This window comes from Sycon ciliatum, chromosome 2 (assembly GCF_964019385.1).
Source record: "Sycon ciliatum chromosome 2, ocSycCili1.1, whole genome shotgun sequence".
Lineage (NCBI taxonomy): Eukaryota > Metazoa > Porifera > Calcarea > Leucosolenida > Sycettidae > Sycon > Sycon ciliatum.
Genome location: NC_088644.1, coordinates 31,316,658 through 31,333,675, shown reverse-complemented (window position 1 = coordinate 31,333,675; position 17,018 = coordinate 31,316,658). Strand labels below are relative to the sequence as shown.

The following is a 17,018-nucleotide window of genomic DNA, read 5'->3' as shown; positions in this document are numbered from 1 at the left end:
CTATAATTGCATATGATGTCGGCAAAGTGGTGGACTGCGAAGTGCTTTCAAAGTTTTGCCACAAGTGCACGCACTTGGCGTCTAGAAAAGAGAAGGGAGAGCTAACCAAAGATGACTATGATCGACAGATTGCCGAACACGATTGCTCAGTCAACACCACTGTATCAGCTCCTGCCATGGAGAGTGCAGCCGCCAAGACTCTGTGGGCCAGGTCCTTTGAGAGCCGCAAGCTGAGGTACACCACCTACATTGGTGATGGAGATACCAAGAGTTTTAAGGCTGTGCGTGACGCTTGTCCGTATGGGCCCGAGGTGCCTGTAGTCAAGGAGGAATGTGTCGGCCACGTTCAAAAACGCATCGGTACCAGCCTAAGAAAGCTGAAGAAAAACCTTGCGGGCAAGAAGCTTGCTGATGGGCGCACTATAGGCGGACGTGGTCGCCTCACGGATGCCATGATCGACAAGCTGCAAGCCTACTATGGCATGGCTGTGCGGAACAACAGCGGAGACTTGCAAGCCATGGCCAGGGCCATATGGGCATCCCTCATGCATCGTGCATCCAGCGACAGTAAACCTCAGCACCAGTATTGTCCGCCTGGAATTAACAGCTGGTGTAGATGGCAGCAGCAACAGGCAGGTGGTGATGTCTACGCCCACCACAATATCCTGCCAGAGGCAGTATGGAAGGAACTGAAGCCGGTCTACATTCGGTTGTCCGACCGGAGTTTGCTCGAGCGCTGCCAGAAGGGTGCTACGCAGAATCGCAACGAAGAGTTCAATGGACTCGTGTGGCATTTGTGTCCAAAGACAGGCTTTGCATCCGCTCCCACTGTCCAGATGTGCGTCTACCTGGCCGTGGCCTGGTTCAATGATGGAGGTGTGGCAGTGAAACGCGTTCTGGACGAGATGGGCCTCCCTACTGGACACCATACGACACGTCTCATCAAGCTGCTAGACCGTGAGAGACAGGCACATGCTGCCAGAAAGAAGTCAGAAGAAGGGAAGAGGTCACGAAAGAAGCGAAGGAGGATCAGGAAAGGCATCCAGGATGAGCAGCAAGAGGAAGAAGGTTTGACATATGAAGCTGGTGGCTTCGACTAAGTTCTAGTAAGTTCTAGTTGGACAGACATACCTCCATCTGTACTTGCACAGAGCACTTTTTTTCTCCATTTTCCACTGAGTCCCGTACCTCTTAGACAGCGTAGCGAAGAACCTGTAAGTCACAGACCCCATAAACCATACATTTTTGGAAACTGTGAGCATTTATCAAGGTGCTAAGTGTCATGGATTTTTATATTTGTCTAGTAGCTTTGAGTAAAGTGCTACTGATCGAGGACCTAAATTTTGCGCGATTGCATGATTTTTGTTTGACAGCTTGAGTACTTTGTTCTGAATATGATTTCAAAATTCCGCTCCACTTAGCACCTAGGTATATGTGAAGGAAATCCTGTGGAGCACTCAGTTTCTACCCAGCTTCTTTCTGCGTTTGCATATTGCGTCTAAGGTATTGGTGGTACGGCATAATCGCAGATTTGACTATTGTGTCTGCGGATTCCCATGTGTGAGCTTGATTTATACTTCATTGGACTTAGTGAAATACACTGGGTATGTGGTCAAGATTTGAGCAAAATTCATCAATTATTATGGAAGTTACGGCTGTGTTCATGCGGTCGGGCCGCGAACCCAGACTGCCACCTTAAGGTTCTTTTCGCCATAGATGGCGAACGTGCACTTGTGCACGTTCGGTGCATTCGCACCGGGGAGTAGTAAAATACGTACTATCCCCTGATTTGCACATCGTAGATGTGCATTGCATGCAGTGAATGACATATTGCGCATGCGTGCATACGCACGCGGAGCGTGTGACCTTCAGTGGTCCTATGCGTGTGGAAAAGACGCAGTGCAACACAAGGTGTACTAGTACACGTGTCATTATACTACTCCCTGATTCGCACTTCGTAGATGTGCAGCAAACAAGCTCACGTTCCGTGCATTCGTTTTATTTGCACATCGTAGATGTGCACTGATTGACAAGTTGCCCATGCAGAGCATGCCTAATCGGCTTTTCGATCGGTTAAGAGAATGTTCAAATTCGGCCATATTATGAGCCCCAAGATCAGAACTCGGCTCAACGTAGTACTTGAAGTCACCGTTCCCATTACGTCATGTACATTTACACACACTCTGTTGAAGCACTGAAACATCGGTTTTCGGCGAATTCAACAAGCGAAATTTGAAAATTCGGCGAAAAGATGGGTGATTTCTTCAAAACCACTTTCTTCGGCGAATTTTTCGGCCGGCCGATTTGGGAAATGCCTACTATCCATGCAGGTGCATTAGATGCATATTTCTATTTTGATCGGGATACAGTAAGAATCAACCGGCTACGCCCGGAGTATCATGCATCAAAACAATTATTGAAGGGGTGTCACAGTGAAGCAGTGTTGCTACGCACCGCAAATCCCCTCTGCACTGCACCGAATCTATACTGGAGAATCCAGAGTGACCAGCAAAGAGTCACAACCCGCACGTATCCAGTCACACTAAGGCATATCCACCATTCCCCACATATTCACTGTAACAAAACACAATACTGTTTACTATAATGCACTTTTATTTAAATGGACTTGGATGAGTCTGTAGAAGAGAACACAATGCACGCACACGCATGCATGCGCGGGCACACACACACACACACACACACACACACACACATCTAGGTTATAGTGCTATACACATATCTAGGGTTTAGGAAGCACGAGAATGTGTCGAAGCACCCACACATACCCCTTCATGCAGTGTACTTCAGTAGCCCAACACATTACGACTGCACAGGACCATCACAAAACACATTACGACTGCACTGTTACTACACTACACACACAGTTACTACACTACGCCTGTTACAAGTACTTACAAATAATTTTGAAACAAATGGCACATCCCGAAGACGGCAGGTCCAGACCTTCATACATCATCATCATCTGTAAAACCAAGCATGAGCGCACACAAACACTATTAGTGTCACGAATACGGAAGCAGGGTATTAAAGACAAGAGGATACGAAACAAGTAAGCATCGCTATAACGAGGGGGATAAGTATACATGTAGACAGAGCAGTGCTTACTTACAGGGTCCTAATACGCTCCACGGCGTCCCGGTAGTCGAACTGCAACAGCAGCCCGACCTGCCGGCCCTCCCAGTAACGGGTTAGATGGGCCGCACCCGCCAGGTGTGCGGCCACGGCTGGGCCTCCCACCAGCCTTTCTCCACTGTAAAAACGAAAGAAACCGCAGAAAGCACAGTGTCATAGAGCTCTTTTGTTGGGGGAGAGAGCTAGGAGCACTGCACACTTACCATTTGTCACAATATATGATGAGAAAGAGGCGGCGCTTGACGCACCGCCTCAGGTGCTGGAATAGGGGTATTACCCCTGACATTCGAACGCTACAGTGACAAGTGAAAGCCATTTGGACTGTAATGATACTGAAGTGAAGGTGTGAACCGCAAAGCAAGACCTTTACCTTCTTCCTGTCGAATTCGCTCCCCAGCTGCATACCGACATCATCCGCTAAAACCCAATCATACCAAGTAACGCAAAGGTCATCAGTTGACCTTTTGGACTTTTCAACTCTTATCCAAAACCACCAAGAGGAAAAAACCAGGATGAAGAAGACGTCAGATGTAGAAGCGTTTGTGGAGGAGTTGTTACATTATTCTCAGTAAATAGATATGGCTGATACATTCGGTGTAGACGTGGACGACCGGTCGTGGTCTCTCACCACGGGTCCTTTACTAATAGAAAGGCGGACGCCAATAAGAACTGTTGTGGAGGTGGCAGATCAAAACGCGCAGCAAGAAATTTGGCACGTCGATGGTAGACTCCATCGGGAGGACGGACCAGCTCTTGTTGATAGTAGGGGAGTGTCCGCCTGGTGCTATGAAGGTCGCCTTCATCGCGTTAATGAACGGGCTTGGATAGGACGGGGTAGCATCGAGTACTACCTCAACGGCGCCTAGAGCCGGCGGTCCTGCAGCCAGTTATTGTGACGCCACATGCTGTATTCTACGGTGGTATCACCAAGGAAGGCTCCACAGGGAGAATGCGCCAGCGGTTATATACAGGGAAGGTAACAATCGTGTACGGGAGTGGTACCGATACAACCTTCGGCATAGGGAAGATGGACCTGCTTTCATCTCTCAGGAGGAGGAGGGTGTCTATCAGTGGTACCTCAACGGGGTGTATTACGGTGACCACCATCAAGACCAGGCAATACACCCCATGGAGCTGCAGTACATCAATGTAGTGCCTACTAAGGTAGACTCGTCAGCAATAAGTCATGAGTCCAGTTGTGTGATTTGTCAGGATGCCCTGGATCGTCCTCTATCCAAGTTGGAGTGTGGTCATGAATTTCACTTCCACTGTATCAAGGAGTGGATCAGTTCTGCCCCCAGCCCTACTTGCCTAACCTGCCGCTACTCCATGACTGCTGAGGACTTGGTTGAGTTCTTGTAGTAATACATGACACAGCTGCATGTAGGCGACTACGAATGACCAGTCATGTGCTACAGACGGACACGGACACGCCACCCTAAGTAGCCATGAGCGGCTCTTTGGACAAGGGCAACAAAGCACCCCGTGGGCGGCCAAGGTTGACACTAGCCACAAGTCTGCTCGCTCAGTTGAATAAGCTGGGTGTGCCCATGAAGACCATGGAAGACCTTTCCAGGTGCCGGCAACAAGCAGAGGACAAGACAGACTGGAAGAAACTGTGCAGCTCGACACTCGAGGACAAATCAGTATCAGCAGCTACTACACCTTGCTGATGATGCTCACAAGACAGAAGTGGGAAAAACACTGAATTTCTTTATTTAGTGCTCAACTACGCGAAATGTGTTATTATTATTATACATGTTCAACTGTACTCAGTCTGGCTGACTGCCATTCTCTACCACACATTACCGGACACTGTTGTGGGTGTCGTCGTTATCGTCGTCGTTGTTGATGTTGTTGTTGTGGGTTGTTGTCGTCGTTATCGTCGTCGTTGTTGATTTTGTTGGTGGCTGTTGTTGTCGGTTGTTGTCGGTTGTTGTCGTTGTTTGTTGTTGGTTGTTGTTGGTTATTGTTGGTTGTTGTTGGTTGTTGTTGGGTGTAATTGTTGGTTGTTGTTGGTTGTTGTCGGTTGTTGTCAGGTGTTGTTGGCTGTTGTTGGTTGTTGTTGTCGGTTGTTGTCGGTTGTTGGGTGTTGTTGTCGGTTGTTGGGTGTTCTTGTTGGTTGTTGTTGGTTGTTGTCGGTTGTTGGTTGTTGTTGGTTGTTGTTGTTGGCTGTTGTTGGTTGTTGTTGGATGTTGTTGTCGGTTGTTGTCGGTTGCTGGTTGTTGTTGTTGGTTGTAGTTGGTTGTTGTCGGTTGTTGTTGTTTGTTGTCGGTTGTTGTCGGTTGTTGTCGGTTGTTGTTGGTTATTGTTGGTTGTTGTTGGTTGTTGTTGTTGTGTGTTGTTGGGTGTTGTTGTTGGTTGTTGTCGGTTGTTGTCAGGTGTTGTCAGGTGTTGTTTGCTGTTGTTGGTTGTTGTTGCCGGTTGTTGTCGGTTGTTGGGTGTTGTTGTCGGTTGTTGGGTGTTGTTGTTGGTTGGTGTTGGTTGTTCTTGGTTCTTGTCGGTTGTTGTCCGTTGTTGTCGGTTGTTGTTGTTGGTTGTTGTTGGTTGTTGTTGGTTGTTGTTGGTTGTTGTTGACTGTTGTTGGTTGTTGTTGGTTGTTGTTGTCGGTTGGTGTCGGTTGTTGGTTGGTTGTTGTTGTTGTTGGTTGTTGTTGGTTGTAGTTGGTTGTTATCGGTTGTTGTTGGTTGTTGGATGTTGTTGTCGGTTGTTGTCGGTTGTTGTCGGTTGTTGTTTGTTGATGTTGGTTGTTGTTGGCGATTGTTGGTTGCTGTTGGTTGTTGTTGGTTGTTGTCGGTTGTTGTCGGTTGTTGTCGGTTGTTGGCTGTTGTTGTTGTTGGTTGTTGATTGTTGTTGGTTGTTGTCGGTTGTTGTCGGTTGTTGTCGGTTGTTGGCTGTTGTTGTTGTTGGTTGTTGATTGTTGTTGGTTGTTGTGGGTTGTTGTCGGTTGTTGTCGGTTGTTGTGTTTTAATCGTTATTTTGTTCATTATCCAGGAGGATGTTGCTATGATACAGTACCATTTTTTCGCATATTTGAGACAAGTTTGTGTAACGTTAGTGTGACGTGGGGTATGCTGATTGGATGTGAGGTGGTGAGAGTATGCTGATTGGCCGATAACAATTAGTGGAAGGGATAAAGTAATGCGCTGCTTGTGCAGCTTAACCAAACACATGGTCTGTGGGAAACACCTTAGTAAAATAAATATAATAATAATAACATGAATTGCCACCGGCACCTGAGAGACTCGAGCCCCGCAACCTTGTTCAAATCGGACTTGGTAGCTTCGTACTGGAACTTAATCTTCTTCTTTTTGAGGTATGACCATACAAAACGCGCTTGGATTTTTTCATTTTTTTTATTTTTTATTTTTTCATTTTTTTTTCATTGCGACATTTTTAGCAGATGTCCACTCGTGAAACAAAAGTGAATCTGGAACGAATAAATGGTCCATGTCAAAGGCATGACGAGTCTTGAAGTCTTCACATTCATGATGGAACCTTGTCATGATTGACGCATTCCTTGATGGTGCGCACATGAAATCACCCTGCCCCATCTTTTCCAATTCCATTCTTTTAACATCCTGCAACACATACCCTACTAGTATCAGTGGGGGGGGGGGGGCTAGAATCAGAAGAGGCAAGGCAGCACTCTTCCGTGGATGTATTACTCGACACAACACCACCCATACTTGTTTTCTAGAAGTTTTGACTATAATGATATATTGCAGTAGGAAGTAGTATATAGTCAAATAGGATAGGATAAGAATGAATGATCAGCTGTCTGATAAAGAATGCAGTTCATTAAAGACTTATTGGAAGCTCTCTACCAGCTGATCGTCTTGTTGGACGGCGACACTGCATAATGATATGAAGCTCTCAGTTAGCTGTTTCAGTTCCGTGGTAGAAAGTGTCATGTGCGCGTCCAGAGCAGGATGAAAACATCTGGGCTCCACGTGGATGCAGACGATTGGAGCAACAGTAAGACGTACCTTCAACGCCTGCTCGTCAATGTCGAGGGAGACTGCCCCGGGGTAGATGAAAACATCTTGTTCCACATCCAGTTCGAACGAGCTGGTCGGGACTAGCTTGCTTTCACCGTTGATGTACACCCGACACTGACCGTAGGACGAGCGTGATGGGTAGAAGTTGGTCTTGATCTTCTCCACACGTCCTCTTCGGAGAGTGTCACGGAGCGATGGACAAGTCTTGATCAAGTTCGTAATGATGAACTCAGTGGACTCATTCAGTTCGATGTAAACCTGTCCTTGAGCATCTTTGCGAGCTGTTGCCGTACTACCACAGGCTGGTAGAGCTCCTGAAGGGAAGTACATCTTATAACCAGGCTTGTAGAAGGATCTACCTGATGACTTGTAGGACAGTTGCATGTCCTCCTGAAACCCATCCACCACAATCTCTTTGTGGAGCTTGGTAGGAGCAGGTGGCACATAGCGACGCTTAGCCGGTACTGCGTTCGAAGAGAGCACAACTTGAGGAGGGTCAGCAGGAAGAGCGGAATTCTTCCTCACCCGTCGCTCGTATAGGGAATCCATCTTCCAGGAAGCGAAGGCAGAACAACTCATCAGCACTGTATTCGATGAACGAATGACTCAACTACAGGACAACCATCTGTATTTATACAAGTCAGAGACGGGGGCGGATTGAAATGTTAAAAATATGTGTCAGCTAGATCAACCAATCACCATCAAGCCCGACACAAACATTTGCCCAATCAGCATTGAGCCCGCCAAAAAACATTTGACCAACCAGCATCAAACTCGCCAAAAACATTTTGTCCAGTCAGCGGCATGCCCACCAAATAATATCTCATCTTAAAGATTCCTTACATAATAAAGCCACTTTAGTGAACTGATACAGTATGCAAATAAGATCAAAGTCAAACGTGTGCAAGTTCTGAATCACGTGATCAAGTGAATAGGTTTCCCAACAATAGGCATCAATCAAAGATGTCATAAGAGATGTATCAGATGGAGATAAAATCAGCAAATTCGTACGCAACGTGGACAGTTGAGATGAAGACACCATCCTGGTCGACTCCATGAGATGCAGTACATATAGGAGTGGAAAATGCTGAGGAAGAGGTTCCATGATTCGACTGAACCTCAACCATGATACATTGCTACGAGGTGAGTAGGAACGCACTTTACGTAGTACATCCACATTCGTATCGTATACTATGCAGGATAATGCTATAGCATAGTTTATACTCTTGTACAAACAGGATTTTTTCATCGCAAGTATCTGCTCCCGAAGAGGGTGTACGCAAAGCTGATCGGATAAGAGTTGAGTTTTCGAAAGAAAATGCAAAAGATGACGATCCACACCGCATAACCGCTCATGTACCGCGTAACGCTTCTTCATCAAACTACATCTCCTATGCACATCATCTTCAGGGAAGTAAATCACCGCCATGACAAGTCCACACGAAGAACACACGTATCTTCCTTCATGTAAAACATGATCAAGATGTTGACACTGTTTTTCCTCCCCGTATTGCTCTTTTTCTTCTTCTTCTTCTTCTTCTTTTGGCTCCGATCCATTGGACTGCGAGGACTGGCCCCTGGCCAGATCCCTTCTACATTCCGCAGTATCCACCTTCAACTTCTACATTCCGCTGTACAACCATTGGGGTAGATGACCTCATACCCTCGCCAACACGTCGACGTGTTGGCGAGGGTATGAGGTCATCTACCCCAATGGTTGTACAGCGGAATGTAGAAGTAGAAGATGGATACTGCGGAATGTAGAAGGGATCTGGCCAGGGGCCAGTCCTCGCAGTCCAATGGATCGGAGCCAAAAGAAGAAGAAGAAGAAGAAGAAAAAGAGCAATACGGGGAGGAAAAACAGTGTCAACATCTTGATCATGTTTTACATGAAGGAAGATACGTGTGTTCTTCGTGTGGACTTGTCATGGCGGTGATTTACTTCCCTGAAGATGATGTGCATAGGAGATGTAGTTTGATGAAGAAGCGTTACGCGGTACATGAGCGGTTATGCGGTGTGGATCGTCATCTTTTGCATTTTCTTTCGAAAACTCAACTCTTATCCGATCAGCTTTGCGTACACCCTCTTCGGGAGCAGATACTTGCGATGAAAAAATCCTGTTTGTACAAGAGTATAAACTATGCTATAGCATTATCCTGCATAGTATACGATACGAATGTGGATGTACTACGTAAAGTGCGTTCCTACTCACCTCGTAGCAATGTATCATGGTTGAGGTTCAGTCGAATCATGGAACCTCTTCCTCAGCATTTTCCACTCCTATATGTACTGCATCTCATGGAGTCGACCAGGATGGTGTCTTCATCTCAACTGTCCACGTTGCGTACGAATTTGCTGATTTTATCTCCATCTGATACATCTCTTATGACATCTTTGATTGATGCCTATTGTTGGGAAACCTATTCACTTGATCACGTGATTCAGAACTTGCACACGTTTGACTTTGATCTTATTTGCATACTGTATCAGTTCACTAAAGTGGCTTTATTATGTAAGGAATCTTTAAGATGAGATATTATTTGGTGGGCATGCCGCTGACTGGACAAAATGTTTTTGGCGAGTTTGATGCTGGTTGGTCAAATGTTTTTTGGCGGGCTCAATGCTGATTGGGCAAATGTTTGTGTCGGGCTTGATGGTGATTGGTTGATCTAGCTGACACATATTTTTAACATTTCAATCCGCCCCCGTCTCTGACTTGTATAAATACAGATGGTTGTCCTGTAGTTGAGTCATTCGTTCATCGAATACAGTGCTGATGAGTTGTTCTGCCTTCGCTTCCTGGAAGATGGATTCCCTATACGAGCGACGGGTGAGGAAGAATTCCGCTCTTCCTGCTGACCCTCCTCAAGTTGTGCTCTCTTCGAACGCAGTACCGGCTAAGCGTCGCTATGTGCCACCTGCTCCTACCAAGCTCCACAAAGAGATTGTGGTGGATGGGTTTCAGGAGGACATGCAACTGTCCTACAAGTCATCAGGTAGATCCTTCTACAAGCCTGGTTATAAGATGTACTTCCCTTCAGGAGCTCTACCAGCCTGTGGTAGTACGGCAACAGCTCGCAAAGATGCTCAAGGACAGGTTTACATCGAACTGAATGAGTCCACTGAGTTCATCATTACGAACTTGATCAAGACTTGTCCATCGCTCCGTGACACTCTCCGAAGAGGACGTGTGGAGAAGATCAAGACCAACTTCTACCCATCACGCTCGTCCTACGGTCAGTGTCGGGTGTACATCAACGGTGAAAGCAAGCTACAGTCCATTCAGAAAAAAATGAACTTCTAGCTTTTGGCCATAAATGGGTCAAACGTTGAGTTTTTTTAGAATTTTTTTCTGCAATCCCATATGGAATCCTCTTCCAATTATGTTTCTGAAGTTTTTTTTGTCCAAAAAGCAAGCCATAGCAAGAATAGGATTTCGGCCAGGTTTTGCCCCAATAGCACTGAATTGGGAAAAACCATCAAAATCCAGGCCGTTTGACCCCGCCTGCAACAGTGCATTCTGCGGTTCGAACCCCAGTTCAGGCACCCTTTTTGGACCCTTTTTCAAATTTCAAAGTTCGCAGCACTGCACTGTGTACGATGAAATCACGAAAAATCGCCAAATACGGGAGCTCGCCAGAGCCAGGACCCATTTTTTTATGAATGGACTGTAGTCCCGACCAGCTCGTTCGAACTGGATGTGGAACAAGATGTTTTCATCTACCCCGGGGCAGTCTCCCTCGACATTGACGAGCAGGCGTTGAAGGTACGTCTTACTGTTGCTCCAATCGTCTGCATCCACGTGGAGCCCAGATGTTTTCATCCTGCTCTGGACGCGCACATGACACTTTCTACCACGGAACTGAAACAGCTAACTGAGAGCTTCATATCATTATGCAGTGTCGCCGTCCAACAAGACGATCAGCTGGTAGAGAGCTTCCAATAAGTCTTTAATGAACTGCATTCTTTATCAGACAGCTGATCATTCATTCTTATCCTATCCTATTTGACTATATACTACTTCCTACTGCAATATATCATTATAGTCAAAACTTCTAGAAAACAAGTATGGGTGGTGTTGTGTCGAGTAATACATCCACGGAAGAGTGCTGCCTTGCCTCTTCTGATTCTAGCCCCCCCCCCCCCCCACTGATACTAGTAGGGTATGTGTTGCAGGATGTTAAAAGAATGGAATTGGAAAAGATGGGGCAGGGTGATTTCATGTGCGCACCATCAAGGAATGCGTCAATCATGACAAGGTTCCATCATGAATGTGAAGACTTCAAGACTCGTCATGCCTTTGACATGGACCATTTATTCGTTCCAGATTCACTTTTGTTTCACGAGTGGACATCTGCTAAAAATGTCGCAATGAAAAAAAAAATGAAAAAATAAAAAATAAAAAAAATGAAAAAATCCAAGCGCGTTTTGTATGGTCATACCTCAAAAAGAAGAAGATTAAGTTCCAGTACGAAGCTACCAAGTCCGATTTGAACAAGGTTGCGGGGCTCGAGTCTCTCAGGTGCCGGTGGCAATTCATGTTATTATTATTATATTTATTTTACTAAGGTGTTTCCCACAGACCATGTGTTTGGTTAAGCTGCACAAGCAGCGCATTACTTTATCCCTTCCACTAATTGTTATCGGCCAATCAGCATACTCTCACCACCTCACATCCAATCAGCATACCCCACGTCACACTAACGTTACACAAACTTGTCTCAAATATGCGAAAAAATGGTACTGTATCATAGCAACATCCTCCTGGATAATGAACAAAATAACGATTAAAACACAACAACCGACAACAACCGACAACAACCCACAACAACCAACAACAATCAACAACCAACAACAACAACAGCCAACAACCGACAACAACCGACAACAACCGACAACAACCAACAACAATCAACAACCAACAACAACAACAGCCAACAACCGACAACAACCGACAACAACCGACAACAACCAACAACAACCAACAGCAACCAACAATCGCCAACAACAACCAACATCAACAAACAACAACCGACAACAACCGACAACAACCGACAACAACATCCAACAACCAACAACAACCGATAACAACCAACTACAACCAACAACAACCAACAACAACAACAACCAACCAACAACCGACACCAACCGACAACAACAACCAACAACAACCAACAACAGTCAACAACAACCAACAACAACCAACAACAACCAACAACAACCAACAACAACAACCGACAACAACGGACAACAACCGACAAGAACCAAGAACAACCAACACCAACCAACAACAACACCCAACAACCGACAACAACACCCAACAACCGACAACAACCGGCAACAACAACCAACAACAGCAAACAACACCTGACAACACCTGACAACAACCGACAACAACCAACAACAACACCCAACAACACACAACAACAACAACCAACAACAACCAACAATAACCAACAACAACCGACAACAACCGACAACAACCGACAACAAACAACAACAACCGACAACAACCAACTACAACCAACAACAACAACCAGCAACCGACAACAACCGACAACAACATCCAACAACAACCAACAACAGCCAACAACAACAACCAACAACAACCAACAACCGACAACAACCAACAACAACCAACAACAACCAACAAGAACACCCAACAACCGACAACAACACCCAACAACCGACAACAACCGACAACAACAACCAACAACAGCCAACAACACCTGACAACAACCGACAACAACCAACAACAACCAACAATTACACCCAACAACAACCAACAACAACCAACAATAACCAACAACAACCAACAACAAACAACGACAACAACCGACAACAACCGACAACAACAGCCACCAACAAAATCAACAACGACGACGATAACGACGACAACAACCCACAACAACAACATCAACAACGACGACGATAACGACGACACCCACAACAGTGTCCGGTAATGTGTGGTAGAGAATGGCAGTCAGCCAGACTGAGTACAGTTGAACATGTATAATAATAATAACACATTTCGCGTAGTTGAGCACTAAATAAAGAAATTCAGTGTTTTTCCCACTTCTGTCTTGTGAGCATCATCAGCAAGGTGTAGTAGCTGCTGATACTGATTTGTCCTCGAGTGTCGAGCTGCACAGTTTCTTCCAGTCTGTCTTGTCCTCTGCTTGTTGCCGGCACCTGGAAAGGTCTTCCATGGTCTTCATGGGCACACCCAGCTTATTCAACTGAGCGAGCAGACTTGTGGCTAGTGTCAACCTTGGCCGCCCACGGGGTGCTTTGTTGCCCTTGTCCAAAGAGCCGCTCATGGCTACTTAGGGTGGCGTGTCCGTGTCCGTCTGTAGCACATGACTGGTCATTCGTAGTCGCCTACATGCAGCTGTGTCATGTATTACTACAAGAACTCAACCAAGTCCTCAGCAGTCATGGAGTAGCGGCAGGTTAGGCAAGTAGGGCTGGGGGCAGAACTGATCCACTCCTTGATACAGTGGAAGTGAAATTCATGACCACACTCCAACTTGGATAGAGGACGATCCAGGGCATCCTGACAAATCACACAACTGGACTCATGACTTATTGCTGACGAGTCTACCTTAGTAGGCACTACATTGATGTACTGCAGCTCCATGGGGTGTATTGCCTGGTCTTGATGGTGGTCACCGTAATACACCCCGTTGAGGTACCACTGATAGACACCCTCCTCCTCCTGAGAGATGAAAGCAGGTCCATCTTCCCTATGCCGAAGGTTGTATCGGTACCACTCCCGTACACGATTGTTACCTTCCCTGTATATAACCGCTGGCGCATTCTCCCTGTGGAGCCTTCCTTGGTGATACCACCGTAGAATACAGCATGTGGCGTCACAATAACTGGCTGCAGGACCGCCGGCTCTAGGCGCCGTTGAGGTAGTACTCGATGCTACCCCGTCCTATCCAAGCCCGTTCATTAACGCGATGAAGGCGACCTTCATAGCACCAGGCGGACACTCCCCTACTATCAACAAGAGCTGGTCCGTCCTCCCGATGGAGTCTACCATCGACGTGCCAAATTTCTTGCTGCGCGTTTTGATCTGCCACCTCCACAACAGTTCTTATTGGCGTCCGCCTTTCTATTAGTAAAGGACCCGTGGTGAGAGACCACGACCGGTCGTCCACGTCTACACCGAATGTATCAGCCATATCTATTTACTGAGAATAATGTAACAACTCCTCCACAAACGCTTCTACATCTGACGTCTTCTTCATCCTGGTTTTTTCCTCTTGGTGGTTTTGGATAAGAGTTGAAAAGTCCAAAAGGTCAACTGATGACCTTTGCGTTACTTGGTATGATTGGGTTTTAGCGGATGATGTCGGTATGCAGCTGGGGAGCGAATTCGACAGGAAGAAGGTAAAGGTCTTGCTTTGCGGTTCACACCTTCACTTCAGTATCATTACAGTCCAAATGGCTTTCACTTGTCACTGTAGCGTTCGAATGTCAGGGGTAATACCCCTATTCCAGCACCTGAGGCGGTGCGTCAAGCGCCGCCTCTTTCTCATCATATATTGTGACAAATGGTAAGTGTGCAGTGCTCCTAGCTCTCTCCCCCAACAAAAGAGCTCTATGACACTGTGCTTTCTGCGGTTTCTTTCGTTTTTACAGTGGAGAAAGGCTGGTGGGAGGCCCAGCCGTGGCCGCACACCTGGCGGGTGCGGCCCATCTAACCCGTTACTGGGAGGGCCGGCAGGTCGGGCTGCTGTTGCAGTTCGACTACCGGGACGCCGTGGAGCGTATTAGGACCCTGTAAGTAAGCACTGCTCTGTCTACATGTATACTTATCCCCCTCGTTATAGCGATGCTTACTTGTTTCGTATCCTCTTGTCTTTAATACCCTGCTTCCGTATTCGTGACACTAATAGTGTTTGTGTGCGCTCATGCTTGGTTTTACAGATGATGATGATGTATGAAGGTCTGGACCTGCCGTCTTCGGGATGTGCCATTTGTTTCAAAATTATTTGTAAGTACTTGTAACAGGCGTAGTGTAGTAACTGTGTGTGTAGTGTAGTAACAGTGCAGTCGTAATGTGTTTTGTGATGGTCCTGTGCAGTCGTAATGTGTTGGGCTACTGAAGTACACTGCATGAAGGGGTATGTGTGGGTGCTTCGACACATTCTCGTGCTTCCTAAACCCTAGATATGTGTATAGCACTATAACCTAGATGTGTGTGTGTGTGTGTGTGTGTGTGTGTGTGTGTGCCCGCGCATGCATGCGTGTGCGTGCATTGTGTTCTCTTCTACAGACTCATCCAAGTCCATTTAAATAAAAGTGCATTATAGTAAACAGTATTGTGTTTTGTTACAGTGAATATGTGGGGAATGGTGGATATGCCTTAGTGTGACTGGATACGTGCGGGTTGTGACTCTTTGCTGGTCACTCTGGATTCTCCAGTATAGATTCGGTGCAGTGCAGAGGGGATTTGCGGTGCGTAGCAACACTGCTTCACTGTGACACCCCTTCAATAATTGTTTTGATGCATGATACTCCGGGCGTAGCCGGTTGATTCTTACTGTATCCCGATCAAAATAGAAATATGCATCTAATGCACCTGCATGGATAGTAGGCATTTCCCAAATCGGCCGGCCGAAAAATTCGCCGAAGAAAGTGGTTTTGAAGAAATCACCCATCTTTTCGCCGAATTTTCAAATTTCGCTTGTTGAATTCGCCGAAAACCGATGTTTCAGTGCTTCAACAGAGTGTGTGTAAATGTACATGACGTAATGGGAACGGTGACTTCAAGTACTACGTTGAGCCGAGTTCTGATCTTGGGGCTCATAATATGGCCGAATTTGAACATTCTCTTAACCGATCGAAAAGCCGATTAGGCATGCTCTGCATGGGCAACTTGTCAATCAGTGCACATCTACGATGTGCAAATAAAACGAATGCACGGAACGTGAGCTTGTTTGCTGCACATCTACGAAGTGCGAATCAGGGAGTAGTATAATGACACGTGTACTAGTACACCTTGTGTTGCACTGCGTCTTTTCCACACGCATAGGACCACTGAAGGTCACACGCTCCGCGTGCGTATGCACGCATGCGCAATATGTCATTCACTGCATGCAATGCACATCTACGATGTGCAAATCAGGGGATAGTACGTATTTTACTACTCCCCGGTGCGAATGCACCGAACGTGCACAAGTGCACGTTCGCCATCTATGGCGAAAAGAACCTTAAAGGGGAAGTATACCCTAAAATCAAATTTTGACCAGTTGTAGTCTTCGGGGTGCTGAGTCGAATGGTCTTGGTCCGAGGAAGCTGAGACGCTCCCTTCCTACTTGAATCCCAATCGAACTCGCGCACTTCCACCGAAACTGGGTGACTGCGCCCTACTAGATGGGGATTTGTATGCAAAATGTCACTAAAAGCGCCATTGCGTTCTTATAAAAGCAAGGATGACCGCGATTGGCCCATATGTTGTAGTCTTTTGGACGCTGAGTCGACTGGTTTTGGTCCGAAAAGGCTGCGATGTAGCGTTCCTCCTTTATTCCCAATCGAACATGGTTGAACAAGCGGTCACGTGCTCCTGCGTACACCAGTCACCTGGTCACCGTGCCTGCAGGGTAGGCAAAGCCCGATTTTGCCAGTGAAGCTTCGATATTTTGCCGCAAAATTATGCTGGCTCATCGTCGATATTTTGCTTTCATTTTGCCAGTCCACTCGATATTTTGCTCCCTTTTTGCTCCAAAATTTGTGTCACGTGTGGGAAAACTGACCGAAAGTGGGTCACGTGTTGGCAAAATGAGAAAAAGTGAGTCACCTGTTGGTAAAACTGTGCGAAAATGAGTCACATGTTCCGTATAAGTGAAAAA

The 17,018-nt window shown here is 46.4% G+C and overlaps 2 long non-coding RNA genes across 2 annotated transcripts; one reads left to right on the top strand and one right to left on the bottom strand.

The window, feature by feature from the left end:
- Positions 1-2,595: 2,595 nt before the first annotated feature.
- Positions 2,596-3,538, bottom strand: LOC135810829 (uncharacterized). The gene is made up of 4 exons (XR_010552412.1): positions 3,357-3,538; positions 3,131-3,271; positions 2,917-2,983; positions 2,596-2,636 (listed from the first exon to the last, which is right to left on the bottom strand). It is a non-coding gene; the product is annotated as an uncharacterized LOC135810829 (long non-coding RNA).
- Positions 3,539-14,521: 10,983 nt separating this feature from the next.
- On the top strand, positions 14,522-15,483 carry LOC135810828 (uncharacterized). The gene is made up of 4 exons (XR_010552411.1): positions 14,522-14,720; positions 14,806-14,946; positions 15,094-15,160; positions 15,443-15,483. It is a non-coding gene; the product is annotated as an uncharacterized LOC135810828 (long non-coding RNA).
- The last annotated feature ends 1,535 nt before the right edge of the window (positions 15,484-17,018 follow it).